Source organism: Tachyglossus aculeatus, chromosome 18 (assembly GCF_015852505.1).
Source record: "Tachyglossus aculeatus isolate mTacAcu1 chromosome 18, mTacAcu1.pri, whole genome shotgun sequence".
Classification (NCBI taxonomy): domain Eukaryota; kingdom Metazoa; phylum Chordata; class Mammalia; order Monotremata; family Tachyglossidae; genus Tachyglossus; species Tachyglossus aculeatus.
Window position 1 is genome coordinate 40,805,622 of NC_052083.1, and position 16,219 is coordinate 40,821,840.

Consider the following 16,219-nt stretch of genomic DNA (forward strand, 5'->3'; position numbering starts at 1 on the left):
CGACGGGGCGTCACAAACAAATGCAAAGTGCTAAGTCCAGTGTTCTGCACACGGTAAGAGCTCAGTAAATACCACTGGTCGGTTGATTGATTGATCGTGGCAAATCTGACACTGGCTCTGACCTCCCCTAACGAGTGGTACCATGGATTTAAAACTGGGTATTCCTCTCACCTGTGGCTACACTTTTTTTATATATTTCCTTCAGGATAGCCACCCCTTTTAATTTACTATGAAAATGCAATTTAATGCCAATAAAAGCACACTGTTTTTCTGCCCTTTCTAACCCTATATATATGAAAGATCAGCGTTCAGCATTCAGTACCTGGTAGAGCCCTCTCCTTTCTATCAATAGTTTAAATGGAAAAAGGCACATTTGCTTTCTAGAATGAAAAGACTTGTTTCTAAAACAGTTCTCATTATTCTAAGAACTTTAAAGGTTTCCCTGGAGGCTGGTGAATATGCACAGGTACACTGAAAAGATACTGGAAAAAAAATTTCCATTTTACGAGTAAGTGAGGGTTGAGCCACACAGGAATGAAATTATTTCAACCCATTTTTTGTGTTGTCCTTCTAGTACTGCTGTTTCAGCCATGACGTTTTTCTTTTTCAATTCAGTTTTAACACGCCTTTGAAGACTGGACATGGGAGTCAAAAGACTTTGTTCTAATGCTGACTCTGTGACCTTGGGCAGTTCCACAACCTGGCGGTGCCTCAATCCTCCCACCTGGAAAGGGAGAGCTTGAGAAAAACGACTTCAATTGGGCAGAAATGTGAGGAGAGGTGAGAAAACAGATGTGGGAGCACTTTCAACTCCGGCCGGTCAAGTCTGTGGATCTCAAGGTATTATTCTTTCCTTGCAAATGAAAAGCAATAGTTACTTGGTGTTTAGAGCACTACACGACTAAAAAATCAAACGATTATTTTTAACACGCCTGAGGTATTTTAAAGAAGTTACCCGAGTACAGTGTTGGGGAAAAAAATGGGAATTTTCACCTTTACACTTGCCTATTAAATAGTGGATTTTATAGTAAATGATGCAGTTTTCCAAAACTCTTATATGGCAACGTGGTCCAGTAGTTTACTGCTCAAGTAAAACTTGGAGGTTCGAGAATTAAATCCACACAGCACATCATGAATTACTGTATTCCCTTTCTTCTCTCTTTAAACCCTGCCATATGGTAATTTTATAATTACTCTGCATTTTGTTGCAGAATTATGTTTTTATCTGCCAGAGTAGCCTCAACTTATCCACCAACATACAACACTTACATATCAAAAAAACACTGTAATCAATTTTATGCTCCATAGCATTTTTTTAAAGAGGATAACCATGTATAATTGACATAAATGTAAAATATTGGAACATGCTTTCTCAAAAAGTGGAAAGATTCTGGAGAGACAATAACTGACATCTTACCCTACCCCCTGACTCAGATCTGACATTCTGTAAATATATTGAAGGCTTAATTTTTTTTTCCTAACTAGAATTTACAGTAGAAATGGAAAAAATGCTATAAAGTTGTCAGATTGCTGAGACTAATAAAATGCTTTTAAGATTCAGCATTACTTTACATTACAGGTGCTTTACAATAGCGATGATTTTGTGTTGCACTCTAAAAAGAATAAACAATTCAAAATAGAAGTAAATTTAGCTCCCCAATTGATTAGATTATTTCATACCTTTAAATCTGGGACCTGGATTACAAAAATAAATACAATTTCCATGGTTTCGGACAAAACCGAAACATTGAGCTAAAAGTAATTCACTGTGCCATTAAACATCAACAGTGCTGGGTTATAATAATAATAATAATGATGGTATTTGTTAAGCACTTACTCTGAGACGAGCACTGTTCTAAGTGCTGGGATAGGTGCAGACTAATCAAGTTGGACGCGGTCCCTGTCCCCACATGGAGCTCACAGTCTGAATCCCCATTGTACAGGTGAGGTAACTGAGGCACAGAGAAGTTAAGTGACTTGCCCAAGGTCACGTAACAGACATATGGCTCCCCCTTTTAGACTGTGAGCCCACTGTTGGGTAGGCACTGTCTCTATATGTTGCCAACTTGTACTTCCCAAGTGCTTAGTACAGTGCTCTGCACACAGTAAGCGCTCAATACGATTGATTGATTGATTGATTGATGGCTGAGCCAGGATTAGAGCTCTGGTGCTCCTGCCTCTCCGGCCCGTTCTCGATCCATTAGGCCACGCTGCTTCTCTTACAACTGTTCGATTTACATACGTTATCATTTTCGGTTATTAAAATGAAAAAGCTTAAACAGGCCCTCTTTTTCTGGGGGAGCATCATCATCAACATCATCAATCGTATTTACTGAGCGCTTACTGTGTGTAGAGCACTGTACTAAGCGCTTGGGAAGTACAAGTTGGTAACATATAGAGACAGTCCCTACCCAGCAGTGGGCTCACAGTCTAAAAGGGGGAGACAGAGAACAAAACCAAACATACTAACAAAATAAAATAAATAGAATAGATATGTACAAGTAAAATAAATAAACAGAGTAATAAACATGTACAAACATATATACAGGTGCTGTGGGGAAGGGAAGGAGGTAAGATGGGGGGGATGGAGAGGGGGACGAGGGGGAGCAGCATGGCCTAGCAAAATAGAGTTCTAATCCTAGCTCGGCCACTTGCCTGCTGTGAAACCTTGGGCAGATCACTTACTTTCTCTGTGTCTCAGTTTGCCACTTGCCTGCTGTGAATCTGGACAAATTAATTTCTCTGTGCCTCAATTTCCTCATCCGGAAAATGAAAATGAACTATCTGTTCTTCCTCCTACGAGCCCTGTTGGGGACCAGGTGCTGTGACCTACCTGATTTAACTTTTACCTACCCCACTGCTTAACTGAGTGTGTGGTACATAGTAAGCGCTCACCCAATCCCGTAATTATCGTGATTATTTACACGATGTACCTAGATTTAGTCATTTGATAAATCCATCACTTTCACTTTTGATAAGCTATTTTTCTTAAGTTTCATTTCTCGATTCCTTTGCATTTCCTCACTGCAATAACTGGATGGCAAACGGTGGGGAAGCTGAACTGTATCCATATGCATATTTATATATAGCTACTTTTTATTGAAATCAACGTTTACCCATTTGGGATTTCATTAACCTTGTATAAGAACTGAACTTTCCTACAAGGTAAGTTTAAAAGATTTAATCAGAGCACTGCTTTTACAGGCCGCGTACTTGGAGAGAATGAATACTACTGACTAACCATTACGGCAGTTCTCGAAATCTGTCGTCTCTCACGTATGAAAAGGTATGACCACACTACGCTATGGTGCAATCTGGGGGAACAGGTTTTCAGGACAGAAGTTTTATGCAAGTGTATTTAGAGACTCTTCAGGATTCCCCTCAACCCACGTCTACAAGGCCGAAGCTGCCAGCCAAGAACAGTGGAAAAACAAAACCCCGACCCAGAAACGAAATGAAATAAACAAAACAACTCACCCTAACCTTCACCAGCTTTCAGGGATCAATCAATCAATCGTATTTATTGAGAGCTTACTGTGTGCAGAGCACTGTACTAAGCGCTTGGGAAGTACAAGCTGGCAACATACAGAGACAGTCCCTACCCAACAGTGGGCTCACAGTCTAGAAGGGGGAGACAGAGAACAAAACCAAACATACTAACAAAATAAAAAAGAATAGATAGGTACAAGTAAAATAAATAAATAAATAAATAGAGTAATAAATATGTACAAACATATATACATATATGCAGGTGCTGTGGGGAAGGAAAGGAGGTAAGATGTGGGGGATGAGGGGGAGAGGAAGGAAGGGGCTCAGTCTGGGAAGGCCTCCTGGAGGAGGTGAGCTCTCAGTAGGGCTTTGAAGGGAGGGATCTAACTTTTAAAACGGAATTGAGAATCTGCTCTGTTTCGGGGGGTTGGTCTTTGGGAGGGTTCCACATTTCGTTTCTACAGTTAAAAATAATGATGGCATTTATTAAGTGCTTACTATGTGCAAAGCCCTGTTCTCAGCAATGGACAGCTGGAGGAAAATGTTGGAAAGAGGAGGAGGAGGAGGTCCCTGCCGGTGGTCAGCTGGGTCCATGCGAGGTAAGTGGTCGGGGGGCCTGATAATAATAATAATAATGGCATTTATTAAGCGCTTACTAAGTGCAAAGCACTGTTCTAAGCGCTGGGGAGGTTACAAGGTGATCGGGTTGCCCCACGGTGGGGGGGGGGGGCCTCACCATCTTCACCCCCATTTTACGGATGAAGTGACTAAGGCCCAGAGAAGTGACTTGCCCAAAGTCTCACGGCGGACGGGTGGCGGAGACGGGATTTGAACCCATGACCCAGTGCTTAATAATAATAATGATGGCATTTGTTAAGCACTTACTAAGTGCAAAACACTGTTAAAAGCACTGGGGAGGTTACAAGGGGATCAGGCTGTCCCACGGTGGGGGGGCTCACAGTCTTCACCCCCATTTTACGGATGAAGTGACTGAGGCCCAGAGAAGTGACTTGCCCCAAGTCACACGGCGGAAACGGGATTTGAACCCATGACCCAGTGCTTAATAATAACAATGATGGCATTTGTTGAGCGCTTACTATGTGCAAAGCACTGTTCTAAGCGCTGGGGAGGTTACAAGATGATCAGGTTGTCCCACGGCGGGGGGGGGGGGGGGGGGGCGCGCTCACAGTCTTCATCCCCCTTTTACAGCTGAGGGAACTGAGGCCCAGAGAAGTGAAGTGACTTGGCCAAAGTCACCCGGCTGCCAATTGTCGGAGGCAGGGTTTGAACCCATGAGCCCGGGCTGTTTCCAGCGAGCCACGCTACTTCTCTGAGAGAAAGTGTGTGTGTGGGGGGGGGGGGGGTCCCGGATCCCGTGGTCCGGCCCGATGCCCCCGGGGCTTTAACGCGGGCAATCACATTGCCCCAACGCAACCGGAACAATTTGCTCCACTAATGCCATCCTTCTCACTGTTCCTCGTTCTCATCTATCTCACCCCTGATCTCTCGCCCATATTTATTACTCTGTTTATTTACTTGTACCTATCTATTCTATTTATTTTGTTAGTATGTTTGGTTTTGTTCTGTCTCCCCCTTCTAGACTGTGAGCCCACTGTTGGGTAGGGACCGTCTCTATACGTTGCCAACTTGGACTTCCCAAGCGCTTAGCCCAGTGCTCTGCACACAGTAAGCGCTCAATAAATACGATTGATTGAGAGAGGGGAGCGGAGAGGGGAGATGAGAAACAAGATGTATATGTATGTAGATGAGAAACGATATATATGCATATGTTTGTACATATTTATTTCTGTATTTACTTATTTATCTTGTACATATCTACTATATTATTGTGTATATGTATGTAGATGAGAAACGATATATATGCATATGTTTGTACATATTTATTTCTGTATTTACTTATTTATCTTGTACATACCTATTCTATTTATTTTGTTAATATGTTTGGTTTTGTTCTCTGTCCCCCCCTTCTAGACTGTGAGCCCCACTGTTGGGTAGGGACCGTCTCTATGTGTTGCCAACCTGGACTTCCCAAGCGCTTAGTCCAGCGCTCTGCACACAGTAAGCGCTCAATAAATACTTTTGATTGATTGATAGACGAGAGAGGGGAGCAGGGAGAGGAGAGAGGGGAGCGGGGAGATGAGAAACGAGATGTATACGTATGTGGATGAGAAACGATATATATGCATACATGTTTGTACATATTTATTACTCTATTGATTTATTTCACTTGTACATATCTTTACTTGTACATATCCTATTTATTTTATTCTGTCAGTATGTTTGGTTTTGTTGTCTGTCTCCCCCTTCTAGACTGTGAGCCCACTGTTGGGTAGGGACCGTCTCTAGATGTTGCCAACTTGGCCTTCCCAAGTGCTTAGCCCAGTGCTCTGCACACAGTTAGCGCTCAATAAATACAATTGATTGATTGATTATTCTATTTTATTTAGTCGGTATGTTTGGTTTTGTTGTCTGCCTCCCCCTTCTAGACTGTGAGCCCGCTGTTGGGTAGGGACCGTCTCTCTAGGTTGCCGACTTGGACTTCCCAAGCGCTTAGTCCAGTGCTCTGCACACAGTAAGCGCTCAATCAATACGATTGAGTGATTGATTGGTTGACGGGCCCGGCCCGGCCCGGCCCTCCGCTCCCCTCCGCCTCCGGGCAGCCGGGATGGGGGTCCGCCGCCCCCCGCGGCCCTTGGCGCTGAGGGGGACAATCCCCGGCGGGGGGCGGCTGGGGCGGGCCGGGGCCGCACGGCCTCCCCGGGGCGGACTCCCGTCCGTCGGTCCGCCCGCCCGCCCGCCCGCCCGTCGGTCCGCCCGTCGGTCCGGTACCTGGTGCCGGTCCGGCGGGGCTACAGGCGCGCGCCGCGGCTCCTCATGGCCGCGCTCGGCCGCCGCCGCCGCCGCCGCCTCAGGCCCCGACGCCACCACCTCAGGACTGGGCCGCCATGGCCGCCGCCGCCGCCGCGCCGCGCGGTGCATTCTGGGGGGGAGGGAAGGCGGGGGGGGGCCGGGGGAATACGCGCGCGGGGCGGGTGGGGGGGGCCGGGCAGAGCTTAGTCCAGCGCTCCGCACACAGTAAGCGCTCAATCAATACGATCGAATGAATGAATGAATGAATGAATGAATGACCGAGCCGGGGCGCGGTGGCGCGCGGCGGCGGGGCCGTGCGCGAGGGCACCCCTCCCTCCCCCCCCCCGCCCGGGGACGCGGCGCCAGGCCGGCAGGGGGCGCGGGGGGGTGGGCCTGGTGGGGCTCGTCATTCAGTCATTCATTCAACCGTATTGATCGAGCGCTGACCGTGTGCAGAGCACTGGGCTAAGCGCTAGGGAAGTCCAAGTTGGCCTTCATTCAGTCATTCATTCATTCAATCGTATTGATCGAGCCCTGACTGTGGGCGGAGCACTGGACCCAGCGCTTGGGAAATCCAAGTTGGCCTTCATTCAGTCAGTCATTCATTCATTGAATCGTATTGATCGAGCCCTGACTGTGGGCAGAGCACTGGACCCAGCGCTTGGGAAATCCAAGTTGGCCTTCATTCAGTCAGTCATTCATTCATTCAATCGTATTGATCGAGCCCTGACTGTGGGCAGAGCACTGGACCCAGCGCTTGGGAAATCCAAGTTGGCCTTCATTCAGTCAGTCATTCATTCATTCAATCGTATTGATCGGAGCCCTGACTGTGGGCAGAGCACTGGACCCAGCGCTTGTGAATTCCAAGTTGGCCTTCATTCAGTCAGTCATTCATTCATTCAATCGTATTGATCGAGCCCTGACTGTGGGCGGAGCACTGGACCCAGCGCTTGGGAAATCCAAGTTGGCCTTCATTCAGTCAGTCATTCATTCATTCAATCGTATTGATCGAGCCCTGACTGTGGGCAGGAGCACTGGACCCAGCGCTTGGGAAATCCAAGTTGGCCTTCATTCAGTCAGTCATTCATTCATTCAATCGTATTGATCGAGCCCTGACTGTGGGCAGAGCACTGGACCCAGCGCTTGGGAAATCCAAGTTGGCCTTCATTCAGTCAGTCATTCATTCATTCAATCGTATTGATCGAGCCCTGACTCTGGGCAGAGCACTGGACCCAGCGCTTGGGAAATCCAAGTTGGCCTTCATTCAGTCAGTCATTCATTCATTCAATCGTATTGATCGAGCCCTGACTGTGGGCGGAGCACTGGACCCAGCGCTTGGGAAGTCCAAGTTGGCCTTCATTCAGTCAGTCATTCATTCATTCAATCGTATTGATCGAGCCCTGACTGTGGGCGGAGCACTGGACCCAGCGCTTGGGAAATCCAAGTTGGCCTTCATTCAGTCAGTCATTCATTCAATCGTATTGATCGAGCCCTGACTGTGGGCGGAGCACTGGACCCAGCGCTTGGGAAACCCAAGTTGGCCTTCATTCAGTCAGTCATTCATTCATTCAATCGTATTGATCGAGCCCTGACTGTGGGCGGAGCACTGGACCTCAGCGCTTGGGAAATCCAAGTTGGCCTTCATTCAGTCATTCATTCATTCAATCGTATTGATCGAGCCCTGACTGTGGGCGGAGCACTGGACCAGCGCTTGGGAAACCCAAGTTGGCCTTCATTCAGTTCATTCATTCATTCATTCAATCGTATTGATCGAGCCCTGACTGTGGGCGGAGCACTGGACCCAGCGCTTGGGAAAACCCAAGTTGGCCTTCATTCAGTCAGTCATTCATTCATTCAATCGTATTGATCGAGCCCTGACTGTGGGGCGGAGCACTGGACCCAGCGCTTGGGAAATCCAAGTTGGCCCTTCATTCAGTCATTCATTCATTCAATCGTATTGATCGAGCCCTGACTGTGGGCGGAGCACTGGACCCAGCGCTTGGGAAACCCAAGTTGGCCTTCATTCAGTCATTCATTCATTCATTCAATCGTATTGATCGAGCCCTGACTGTGGGCGGAGCACTGTGACCCAGCGCTTGGAAATCCAAGTTGGCCTTCATTCAGTCATTCATTCATTCAATCGTATTGAATCGAGCCCTGACTGTGGGCGGAGCACTGGACCCAGCGCTTGGGAAATCCCAAGTTGGCCTTCATTCAGTCAGGTCATTCATTCATTCAATCGTATTGATCGAGCCCTGACTGTGGGCGGAGCACTGGACCCAGCGCTTGGGAAATCCAAGTTGGCCTTCATTCAGTCATTCATTCATTCAATCGTATTGATCGAGCCCTGACTGTGGGCGGAGCACTGGACCCAGCGCTTGGGAAATCCAAGTTGGCCTTCATTCAGTCAGTCATTCATTCAATCGTATTGATCGAGCCCTGACTGTGGGCGGAGCACTGGACCCAGCGCTTGGGAAATCCAAGTTGGCCTTCATTCAGTCATTCATTCATTCAATCGTATTGATCGAGCCCTGACTGTGGGCAGAGCACTGGACCCAGCGCTTGGGAAATCCAAGTTGGCCTTCATTCAGTCAGTCATTCATTCATTCAATCGTATTGATCGAGCCCTGACTGTGGGCGGAGCACTGGACCCAGCGCTTGGGAAATCCAAGTTGGCCTTCATTCAGTCAGTCATTCATTCATTCAATCGTATTGATCGAGCCCTGACTGTGGGCGGAGCACTGGACCCAGCGCTTGGGAAATCCAAGTTGGCCTTCATTCAGTCAGTCATTCATTCAATCGTATTGATCGAGCGCTGACTGTGTGCAGAGGACGGACTAAGCCCTTGAGAAGTACAAGTTGGCCGTTCATTCATTCATTCATTCAATCGTATTGATTGAGCACTGACTGTGTGCAGAGCACTGGGCTAAGCCCTTGGGAAGTACAAGTTGGCCATTCATTCATTTATTCATTCATTCAATCGTACTGATTGAGCGCTTACCGTGGGCAGAGCACTGGACTAAGCGCTTGGGAAGTACAAGTTGGAGATTCATTCATTTATTCATTCATTCACTCGATCGTATTGATTGAGCGCTTACTGTGTGCAGAGCACTGGACTAAGCGCTTGGGAAGTACAAATTGGCCGTTCATTCATTCATTCAATCGTATTGATTGAGCGCTTACCGTGGGCAGAGCACTGGACTAAGCGCTTGAGAAGTACAAGTTGACTGTGGGCAGAGCACCGGACTACGCGCTTGGGAAGTACAAGTTGGCCATTCATTCATTCATTCATTCGATCGTTATTGATTAAGCGCTGACTGTGTGCAGAGCACTCGGAACTAAGCGCTTGGGAAGTCCATGTTGGTCATTCATTCATTCATTCATTCATTCATGTTGATTGAGCGCTTACTGTGTGCAGAGCACTGGACTAGCGCCTGAGAAGTACAAGTTGGCCACTTCATTCATTCATTCAGTCGTATTGATTAAGCGCTGACTGTGTGCAGAGCACTGGACTAAGCGCTTGGGAAGTCCATGTTGGCCATTCATTCATTCATTTCAGTCAGTCGTATTGATTAAGCGCTGACTGTGTGCAGAGCACTGGACTAAGCGCTTGGGAAGTCCATGTTGGCCATTCATTCATTCATTCATTCAATCGTATTGATTGAGCGCTTACAGTGGGCAGAGCACTGGACTAAGCGCTTGAGAAGTACAAGTTGGTCATTCATTGATTCAGTCGTATTGATTAAGCGCTGACTGTGTGCCGAGCACTGGACTAAGCGCTTGGGAAGTTCTGACGATTTTGACACTTGTCTCCATGCTTTGTCTTGTCGTCTGTCTCCCCCTTCTAGACCGTGAGCCCGTTGTTGGGTAGGAGCCGTCTTTCTATGTTGCCGACTTGGACTTCCCAAGCGCTTAGTCCGGTGCTCTGCACACAGTAAGCGCTCAGTCAATACGATCGAATGAATGAGTGACAGAGCTGGGGCGGGGCCGTGCGCGAGGACACCCCTCCCTCCCTCCTCTCCCCTCCCCCCACCGCGGCCGCCTGAGGCCGGGGCGCGGCGCGAGGCCGGCCGGGGGGGTGGGGGTGGGCCTGGTGGGGCTCGTCATTCATTCATTCAATCGTATTGATTGAGCGCTTACTGTGGGCAGAGCACTGGACTAAGCGCTTGGGAGGTACAAGTTGGCCGTCATTCAGTCGTTCATTCATTCAATCGTATTGATTGAGCGCTTACTGTGGGCAGAGCACTGGACTAAGCGCTTGGGAAGTACAAGTTGGCCTTCATTCAGTCGTTCATTCATTCAATCGTATTGAATGAGCGCTTACTGTGGGCAGAGCACTGGACTAAGCGCTTGGGAAGTACAAGTTGGCCTTCATTCAGTCGTTCATTCATTCAATCGTATTGAATGAGCGCTTACTGTGGGCAGAGCACTGGACTAAGCGCTTGGGAAGTACAAGTTGGCCTTCAGTCATTCATTCATTCGATCGTATTGATTGAGCGCTCACTGTGGACAGAGCACTGGACTAAGTGCTTGGGAAGTACAAGTTGGCCTTCCTTCAGTCGTTCATTCATTCGATCAAATTGATTGAGCGCTGGCCGTGGGCAGAGCACTGGACTACGCGCTTGGGAAGTACAAGTTGGCCTTCATTCAGTGGTTCATTCATTCAATCCTATTGATCGAGCACTGACTGTGTGCAGAGCACTGGACTAAGTGCTTGGGAAGTACAAGTTGGCCTTCATTCAGTCGTTCATTCATTCAATCGTATTGAATGAGCGCTTACTGTGGGCAGAGCACTGGACTAAGCGCTTGGGAAGTACAAGTTGGCCTTCAGTCATTCATTCATTCGATCGTATTGATTGAGCGCTCACTGTGGACAGAGCACTGGACTAAGTGCTTGGGAAGTACAAGTTGGCCTTCCTTCAGTCGTTCATTCATTCGATCAAATTGATTGAGCGCTGGCCGTGGGCAGAGCACTGGACTACGCGCTTAGGAAGTACAAGTTGGCCTTCATTCAGTGGTTCATTCATTCAATCCTATTGATCGAGCGCTGACTGTGTGCAGAGGACCGGACTAAGCCCTTGAGAAGTACAAGTTGGCCGTTCATTCATTCATTCATTCAATCGTATTGATTGAGCGCTGACTGTGTGCAGAGCACTGGGCTAAGCCCTTGGGAAGTACAAGTTGGCCATTCATTCATTCAATAGTATTGATTGAGCACTTATTGTGTGCAGAGCACTGGACTAAGTGCTTGGGAAGTCCAAGAGAAGTTTGTTCTGACGATTTTGACACTCGTCTCCATGCTTTGTTTTGTCGTCTGTCTCCCCCTTCTGGACTGTGAGCCCGGGGTTGGGTAGGGACCGTCTCTCTAGGTTGCCAACTTGGACTTCCCAAGCGCTTAGTCCAGCGCTGTGCACACAGTAGGCGCTCAATAAATACGATCGAATGAATGAATGACCGAGCCGGGGCGGGGTGGCGCGCGGTGGCGGGGCCGTGCGCGAGGACACCCCCTCCCCTCCCTCCTTCCCTCCCCCCCCCCTCCCTCCCTCCTTCCCTCCCCCCCTCCCCCCCTCCCCCCCTCCTTCCCTTCTCCCTCCCTCCCTCCCCCCTTCCCTCCCCCCACCGCGGCCGCCTGAGGCCGGGGCGCGGCGCGAGGCCTGTCGGGGGGGTGGGGGTGGGCCTGGTGGGGCTCGTCATTCATTCATTCAATCGTATTGATTGAGCGCTGACCGTGGGCAGAGCACTGGACTCAGCGCTTGGGAAGTACAAGTTGGCCTTCATTCAGTCATTCAGTCATTCAATCGTATTGATTGAGCGCTGACTGTATGCAGAGCACTGGACTAAGCCCTTGGGAAGTACAAGTTGGCCATTCATTCATTCAGTCGTATTGATTGAGCGCTTACTGTGTACAGAGCACTGGACTAAGCGCTTGGGAAGTACAAGTTGGCCATTCATTCATTCTATCGTATTGATTGAGCGCTTACTGTGGGCAGAGCACTGGACTAAGCGCTTGGAAATAATAATAATAATAATAATAATAATAATAATAATAATAATGATGGCATTTATTAAGTGCTTAATATGTGCATACAAGTTGGCCATTCATTCATTCATTCAATTATATTGATTGGGCACTTACCGTGTGCAGAGCACTGGACTAAGCGCTTGGGAAGTACAAGTTGGCCGTTCATTCATTCAATCAATCCATCAATCAATCGTATTTATTGAGCGCTTACTATGTGCAGAGCACTGTATTAAGCGCTTGGGAAGTACAAATTGGCAACATATAGAGACAGGTGACTGAGCGCTGACTGTGTGCAGAGCACTGGACTAAGCGCTTGAGAAGTACAAGTTGGCCATTCATTCATTCAATCGTATTGATTGAGCGCTTACTGTGTGCAGAGCACTGGACTAAGCCCTTGGGAAGTACAAGTTGGCCATTCATTCATTCAGTTGTATTGATTGAGCGCTTACTGTGGGCAGAGCACTGGACTAAGCGCTTGGGAAGTCCAAGAGAAGTTTGTTCTGTTTTGACACCTATCTCCATGTTTTGTTTTGTCGTCTGTCTCCCCCTTCTAGACTGTGAGCCCGGTGTTGGGTAGGAACCGTCTCTCTGTGTTGCCGACTTGTACTTCCCAAGCGCTTAGTCCAGTGCTCAGCACACAGTAAGTGCTCAATAAATATGATTGAATGAATGAATAATAATAATGGCATTTACTAAGCACTTTCTATGTGCCAGGGACAGTCCCTGTCCTACGTGGGGCTCACAGTCTCAATCCCCATTGAACAGGTGAGGGAACTGAGGCCCAGACAAGTAAAGTGATTTGCCCAAGGTCACACAGCAGACAAGTGACGGAGTCAGGATTAGAACCCATAACCTTCTGACTCCCAGGGCCATGCTCTATCCACTACACCATGCTGCTTCTCCGTGCCAATTTTCACCTTGCCAAGCCCTGTTCCGGGCTCACGGATGCCCCGGCCACTCGACTCCAGCCTTGCCCTGGGAAGGCCATTCATTCAGTCGTGTTTATTGAGTGCTTACTGTGTGCGGAGCACTGTCCTAAGCGTTTGGGAGATTACAGTATAACAATAAACAGACACATTCCCTGCCCGCAATGAGCTTACAGTCTAGAGGGGGAGGCGGGCATTAATAGAGATCAATAAATGACAGATATGGACATAAGTGCTGTGGGGCTGGGCGAGGGATTGAGTGAAGGAAGCAAGTCAGGATGATGCAGAAGAGAGTGGGAGCGGCGGAAGGGAGGGTTTAGTCAGGGACTGCCACTTGGGCTCCAGACGACGGATAAAGTGCGAGATCAGTCTTCTAGACTGTGAGCCCACTGTTGGGTAGGGACTGTCTCTATATGTTGCCAACTTGTACTTCCCAAGCGCTTAGTACAGTGTTCTGCACACAGTAAGCGCTCAATAAATACGATTGATTGATTGAGTGAAAGACACCCCCCCAGTTTGAGGCCGGACCAGGCCGGACGAGCCCCTCAGAGGGTGGGGATATTCCATGTGCCTGGACCTGTGGAGAGGTGGGTAAATGAGGCACAGAAAAGTGAGGTAACTGAGGCACTACGAAGATGACAGTGGTGCCTCCCCATTGGCAGGGTCACCTGCCTGCTTGCTTGGGGAAAGGATCCCTTGGGAGAAATCTTTCTCTTGAAGGGCCTCCTGAAGAATCCGCTCCTGTGGAATCGTTCAGCCGACACGATAACAGGAAAAGTTGCTCTGCTACGTTGAGCTGGCCAGGGGTCACGTCTGCACCGGCCAACTATTTTGGGGAGAGGAAGGGGTGGGTCCTGAAAGTGCTGTGGAGGAAGGATTTACTGGATTTGGGGCTGAAACGGGGAGGAGTTGAGCACCGCTTGCCGTTCTAGAGACAGGGAGAAGGGGGGTGTTGACTGTGGTGGAGGAGAGGCCTTGGGAGAGAGGAGGAGTTCGGTTTGAGCCGTATTGAGTTAGAAGGGCTGGTGGCACATCCACGCAGACATGTAGACTAGCGAGGCAGACTAGTTAGTAGTGCTGATAGTCACTGAGCACCTACTTGGAGCAGTGTCCTACATTCTTGTGCTTGCAGAATATAAAACGAAGAAGGGACACGATCCTGGCCCACAAAGAGTTTATTAACAATGGAGGTAGATTTAGGAGTCTTCCGCAGAGGGGTGGTAGTTGAATTATGGGGACTGAGTGTAAACCAAGAAGAGAAAGGGACTCAATACAGAACCCGAGGGACACCCACGTATAGGGAGCAGGTTGGCACAGAAACAGCTGGCAAAATCATCAATCGTATTTATTGAGCACTTACCGTGTGCAGAGCACCATACTAAGCCCTTGGGAGAATACAGTATACTGATATGAGACACATTCCCTGCCCACAACGGTCTTACATTCTCGAGGACTGAGTTCTTGTCTTTTATATTTCAATTTTCCTTATGTGCCTCTCCCCAACCCCTTTCTCCTTCCCCTCAGATTGCGAGCCTCCTCAGTGAAGGGACAATGTCTACATCTCAGTCATGCACTTCTTTTCCAGGGCTGTAGTATGGTGCTTTTTTCACAGCGGGCACTTAATGAACACTATTTCTACTTTACTAGTAGAAATGGGTAAAGTTTTGTACTGGGACTTGTAATGGAGCCCAGCAGGACTCCAAAGTATTAATCTGAACTGATGCAGACAGAATATTTCTCATGGGACTGAATCCTTGGGAAAGCCTCCTGCTTGGCCCATGAGTCCACACAATTGACCCTCACTATTGCTCATCTGGGCTTCTAATAATAATGGTGGTATATGTTAAGAGTTTACCATGTGCTAAGTACTGCTCTGGGTGCTGGGGTAGATACACAGCTAGCAGATCCAACCCAATCCCTGTCCTACATGGGGTTCGCAGCCTAGAGGAGAGTGAGAATGGGTATTGAAACCCCATTTTACAGATGAGGATACTGAAGCCCAGAGAAGTAAGTGGCTTTCCCAGGGTCACCCATCTGACAAGTGATAGTGCCGGGATTAGACCCAAGTCCTCCGGCCTCCAGGCCCGAGCTCTTTCCACTAGGCCACACTGCTCCTCTCGCTCACTGTACCCTTGGCCTGCCTACTCTGGTGGGACGATTCCGGAGCCCCTCCCCAGGGTGGCGGGGGGGGGACGTGAGGAAGATCTGCAGGTATAAATCCTTGCACTTGGGTCTGTGACCATTGGGCATCTGATAGTCACCTCACCCCCTACCCCGCAGCACTTATGTACCTATCTTTAAATTATATATTACAAATTATTTATATTACTATCTCTCTCCACCTCTAGGCTGTAAGCTCGTTATGGACAGGGAATGAGTCTGCTAATTCTGCTGTACTCTCTGAAGTGCTTAGTACAATGCTCTGCACATAGAAAACGGTCCAGGAGGCCTTCCCAGACTGAGCCCCTTTGTTCCTCTCCCCCTCGTCCCCCTCTCCTTCCCCCCATCTTACCTCCTTCCCTTCCCCACAGCACCTGTATATATGTATATGTTTGTACATATTTATTACTCTATTTATTTATTTATTTTGCTTATACATATCTATTCTATTTATTTTATTTTGTTAGTATGCTTGGTTTTGTTCTCTGTCTCCCCCTTTTAGACTGTGAGCCCACTGTTGGGTAGGGACTGTCTCTAGATGTTGCCAACTTGTACTTCCCAAGCGCTTAGTACAGCGCTGTGCACACAGTAAGTGCTCAATAAATATGATTGATGATGATGATGACAAAGACAATCCGGGCAGCAGCATGAAGTATGGATTGAAGTGGGGAGAGACACGAGGATGGGAGATCAGAGAGAAGGCTGATGCAGTAGTCCAGACGGGATAGGATGAGAGCTAGAAGGTTGTCCC

The 16,219-nt window shown here is 48.3% G+C and overlaps 1 protein-coding gene across 1 annotated transcript in view; it reads right to left on the reverse strand.

Moving 5' to 3' along the window:
• TUT4 (terminal uridylyl transferase 4) overlaps positions 1 to 6,406 on the reverse strand; it is a 47,634-nt gene extending 41,228 nt beyond the window's left edge. The window contains 1 exon segment of the mRNA XM_038760561.1: positions 6,340 to 6,406. The gene's annotated coding sequence lies outside the window, so the exon portion shown is untranslated.
• Positions 6,407 to 16,219: the final 9,813 nt, after the last annotated feature.